We start from the raw sequence: 6,000 nt of genomic DNA, 5'->3' as shown, positions 1-6,000 counted from the left end.
AAATTTCCAATATTTTGGTAAAACCTTCAAAATACCGCAAATCAAGAGGTACGCTTCTATAGGACCCGCGGACCTATACTGATAATTCTCTTCTGGAATATTTTTGAAAACCCCATGTAAGTCCGGTGGGATATCGACGTCACATCCTTCAGAATTACGAAAATCGGGAGGTACTGTTTTATGGGGACTATATCGAAAGGCTTTTATCTCCAACAAAAATTAAATACCAAATGTCAGCTATTTCGGTAGGTTGCTGTGGCCACAACCTTCAAAATACCGAAAATAGGGAGGCACCGTTTTATGGGAGCTAAGCTAAGGTTTATACCCCCAACGAAGACTACATACCAAATGTCAGCCATTTTTGAGGAATATTGAGGTCACAACCTTCAAAACACCGAAAATCGGGAGGTACGTTCTATAGGGGCTATACTAAGGCGTGGACCTATACCGACAGATTTCATATGGAACGTTTAATAACCCAAATGAAGACCAAGTACCCACCGACGTAGCCAGGGGAAATGAAATGATTTTCGTTCTCATAGGATATTAGTTAATGTTACACATTTTTTTAATTTTTGAGTAAAATTTTAAACTGTTTTAAATTTTTCAAGAAATATGTAAAGTATTTGGAAGTATTGCAGAGAATTATTTTACTACAATGGTATACTTATTGCCCAACATATTTAAAAATATATAAATATTGAACAAGTTAGACTTTTTGAACAATTTTCTGCATTGTTGTTAAGATTTAAGGTGTTTTTAAGCGTTAAATCGTAATTTTTGGCTGACTGTAAGTGTTACTGAGTTACGTTTGTAGCATATTACGTCCAGTACTTTGGCTTATAAACGACTTCTAGATCTAGATCTTCTTGCGATCTTTTGTTTTTGAAATTTATTAGAAGAGCTATTCAACAATAAAAGATAAAATCGTTGCTTAACCTTGTGGTTTTAAATTTTTGTATATTTTCTGTAACACGTTTTTGTAATGAACTATTTTGAATATCATAACACTTACAAATTCTTTATTATGCTTAACATTTGCAAAAAAAATCTATATCAACCATTTTTATGATATAATTTCTGTTCCAGCAGTGTCGTCCGTTGAGATTATTTGAAACTGATCTCTTGCTACAAATCTCTTGCTTTAAATGTCTATGGGACAAAAAAAGTCATACAAACCACAATACTTGTATTTTGAAAAGTGCTTTTAATGGATGCACATTTCTAGGAAAATTCCGTTTTCCTTCTTCGGCAAAGGACTTTGTGGCGACAAATGAAATCAAAAAACTGGTCGGAATTAGATTCTTCTTGGTCAAAATCTCAACAATTTTAATCACTTAATCCAAAAACTATGTATTATGTGTTTTTCAGACTTTTATAGCCATTTTCGGAAGTATGAACTTGCCAACCACATATGGATTTGTATTATTGGTCACAAGTGTTGCGGAGGAAGTACCTGAAGAATTGGACCGGACCGACATGGTTCATTTTGGAACTAGATCTAAGTTTGGGAGATAAGATTAAAAGATATTTCAGTTCGTCACAGTATAATTTTCAGATTTTGGATCATTATGTCAGGAAATATGGACTTGCAAAGTTTGGGCCAAATCTGTTGCTCCGTTCATGAAAAATCGCGCACACCACTTTAGACAAAATTCTCGAAATTTGGGGGGAAATAACAGAAGGAGTAGACCGAAAAGAACCATCTTCGAGCTTCATATAAAGCTCGAAGAAATATTGCGATATACAAAGTTTGGAACCATGCAATATTCGGTTCGGAAGTTGTCGTGCTCATTAACCACTACACATTGTGGCCGTAGGTGTTCTTTACAGCTTTCGGGCCATTTTCTCTGGAAGTATGTACTTTCTTCTGAAAAAACTTGTACTTTAGTAATAGGGGTCCCGAGAACACATGTTCCAAAAAAGCAAAGTGTTTTTAGAGAGGCCTTTTTATTTATTAATTTATTTATTTCATATTTATAACTAAACTAACTGAACCCGGCGCGCTTTGCTGCCCCGACTACGATAAAATATAATGGAATGCCATAATTATATTAACGTTTTTAATATTTTAACGAATAAATATAGGAAATATGAAGGAGTTATATACCTATTCAGCGTTGTTATGGAGCTACTATGGTATTTTTTAAGTTTCAGGAGGTAACACTCCTTCGAAAGCCTTTCCGCCTATAAGTATTCCTAATGATTTAGATATATCATAATAAAACATAAATCTTAAGAAGTCTCTCAATTCTGGTCAATTCCTTCCCAACTATAAGTACTTCTGTAAATAATGATGACTTTTACTGACTGCTAAGTCTTCAATATTTCATTGAAATTGAACATACGTAACAAAAACATTAAATCGAACCAAAATATATATGGGTAGCTATATTCCTATATGAACCGCTCTCAATATAATTTGTCATTTTTATGTTTAGACCAAATCCCGTCTTACATTCACATTTTGTGCGTAAAATACGGAAAATCAGCCGAAAATATATATGGGAGCTATATTCTAATCTAAACCGATTTCGGTATAATTTGTCCCATTTATTTCTAGAACGAATTGCGTCACGCTTTCCAAATTTCAGTGAAATTGGACATATGTAGTGTGTCCAAATCTGAACCGGTCTCGATAGAATTTGGCACATTTATATTTAGAACAAATTCCGTCAGACATCCCAAATTTCAGCGACATTGAACACATATAGCGTGTTTAGAGCATCAAATACAGAAAATCGGACTAAAATATAGATAGGAGCAATATCCAAATCTGAACCGATTTCGATATGATTTGGCACATTTATGTCTAGACCAAATCCCGTTACGAATTCCAAATTTCACCGAAATTGGACATATATAGCGTGTTTGGTGCATAAAATAAGGAAATCGGCCGAAAATATGGGGGTTATCATGAACGGCAATTCCCCGTGAATTTTTTCACTTTCTCCCTTAAGTTGCAACGGCGAAAAAACAAAACTCACGGGGAAATTTCATTCATGATAACCCCTTATATGTGTATGGGAGCTATATCCAAATCTGAATCAATCTCAATATAATCTGGCACATTTATTTCTAGAACAAATTCCATGAAAAATTCAAAATTTCAGCGTAATTGGACATATATAGCGTGTTTGGTGCATAAAATAAGGATGTCGGCCGAAAATATAAGTGTATGGGAGTTATATCCAAATCTGAACCGATTTTGATATAAATTGGCACGTTTATTTCCAGACCAAGTTCCGTCATACATTCCAAATTTCATTGAAATTGGACATAAATAGCATGTTTGGTACATAAAATAAGGAAATCGGTTGAAGATATATGTATGTGGGAGCTATATCCAAATCTGAACCGATTTGAATATAATTTGGTAAATTTATTTCTGCATCAAACTCCGTCACGCATACAAAATTTGGAGATTGTATCTGTAACAGTTCTAAAGATATTTGCATACAAAATCTAAATTTTTTGGAGGTACCTCCGGTTTTGATCCTATATCTCCAGATCAACGCGAAATTTCAAAAAATGATATAGCCTATTTTCATTCCAGGCCATGTTGCAATGTACCCTTAACATTTCAGTAAGATCTGTTCAGCGGTTTTCGAGTCTATAAGGCACAAACAAACAAACAGACAAACAAATTTCAATTTTATATATGTATACTAGCTGACCCGGTCCGCGTTGCTGGCCCGTTGTTTGGGTTCTCCGTGTAAACTTTAGTTATCTATCCAGTATTGATACACCCATAATTAGGATTCCCTGTAGAAACTTCATAATATAAATCAATGTTTTGACATAAATTCCATGTAATGGTATCCCCCAAATTTAAGATATAAAATCTCTTTTATTATACCCTTCACCATAAATCGACAGTTTAAAGCACTTTGTGACCCACATATAATGGTCGGTGCACGTCAATTAACATTGCTATATATTGGATTGTTGGTCTCGGTTGGGGTCGTAATTATTACTGCAAAGAATTGTTGGTATAGGTCCACGTTTTGATATAGCTCCCATAGAACTGTACCGGCTGATTTTCGCTATTTTTGAGGATTTAACATCATTATCACACCGAAATGACTGAAATCTGGTTTTAATATATTTTAAAGAGGAGAGCATAAATATTCGTATCGACCGGAAGACACGCCATAAAACAGTACCTCCCGATTTTCGATAGTTCAGAGATATAGCCACTCTTCAGTATACGTCCTCGTTTTGATATAGCTCCCATAGAACGGTGCACCTGATTTTCGCTATTTTTGGTGGATTTAGCCTCATTCAGCCCGATCGAACGTAACGCCTTTTTTCTTCGCGCTCTATATGCAATAGTGGTAAAATACCCTTCAGCGAAATGTATATTCCTTCGGGATATGTATGGCAACATTTATATAATTCATAAAAAAATTACTTCTATAAATTGTAGTTGTTATATCGAGATTTTGCTGTATTTAAAAAAATGTATCTTTACCTAGCTATTCCAAGGACTGAAATCAATGCTCATGAAGTTTCACTTCCCACATTTTGAGATTTTATCCGTAATTATAATAATTTCAAAAATCGAACACGATCGTGGTATTCTGATTGCAATGATGATATTGTATTGTATATCAATAACTTTGTCTGATTTCCAATGGATCTTTCTGGAATTTCGATCTTGTGACATCTCAAGTTATCCGGATTTTACTGTATTCCAAAATGTGGAGTTGATCGCGCTGTCCCACTTATTGTTTAGTGTTCAGCGTTTATAGCGTTTTTTAGGCACGCTTACAAAATTATGTATATTATCTGAAATAATAAATGTTTGCAAATTTTGTGATGACCGCGATATTTCACTTTTCGCGGTATTTCACTTCCGCGAAGACCATTCAGGGTCAAGGCAGTAACTACAGTAGTATTACAAACAATCTGTAAACAATACGTTCAAAAATATCATGGACTTCAGATTTAAAAAAAAAAAATTGAAGGGGAACCTCCGGTCACTACACTTAGCCGTATTAAAATAGCTCACGACCGCCCTATCCCACTTGTTCAAGCTAGAGTTTATATCATTTTTGTGTCACGCTTACTAAAATTATGTATATTAATTGAAATAATAAATTTTTGAAAACTTTGTGATGACCGCGATCATTCAGGGAAAACAATCTGTAAACAATACGTTAAAAAATATCAAAGATTTCAGATTTTCTTAAAAACATTGTGGGGGAGGACCACCGGTCACTACTCCTAGCCGTATAAAAACAGCTTACGACAGTTCTAATTAATTGAAATAATACATTTTTGAAAATTTTGGGATGACCGCGATTTTCACTTCCGCGACGACCATTCAGGGTCAAAACTGTAATTACCATAGCATTGCAAACAATTTGTAAACAATATATTAAAACGTATCCTGAATTTCGCGGTTTTCTTAAAAAAAATTGTGGGGAGGACCACCGGTCACTACACTTAGCGGGATAAAAATATAGATTACGACCTATTCTCAGACCTAAAAACTCCACATACAAAATTTCATAAGATTTCCCAATCGATTTTTCGGAATTTCTATATAGTGACATCTCAAGACATCGGGATTTTACTATATTTCAAAATATGGCGTTGACCGCGTTATCCCACATATTGCAGCCAGTGTTATAGCGGTTTTGTAGTCACGCTTACTAAAATTAGGTATATTATCTGAAATAATACATTTTTGAATAATTTGGGATGACCGCGATATTTTACTTCCGCGACGACCATTCAAAAAAATATATAGCCTATTTTCACCACCGGTTTTCCCAGTACATTATCCGAAATTTTCAAGAAAATCTATTCAGCCGTTTTTGAGTCTATTCGGAACATACAAACATACAAACATACAAACATACAAACATACAAACAAACAAACATACTAACATACACACATTGCCTTTTATATATTAGATAGATTATTATCATAAAGGAAGTGAAGCCATAGGTCATAGGCTTACACTGTTATAATAACTAATTATACAGAGG

This window comes from Musca autumnalis, unplaced genomic scaffold (assembly GCF_047663935.1).
Source record: "Musca autumnalis isolate F117 unplaced genomic scaffold, ASM4766393v1 scaffold_2, whole genome shotgun sequence".
Taxonomy (NCBI): domain Eukaryota; kingdom Metazoa; phylum Arthropoda; class Insecta; order Diptera; family Muscidae; genus Musca; species Musca autumnalis.
The sequence above is the reverse complement of the archived record's forward strand: the minus strand, read 5'-3'. Positions refer to the sequence as shown.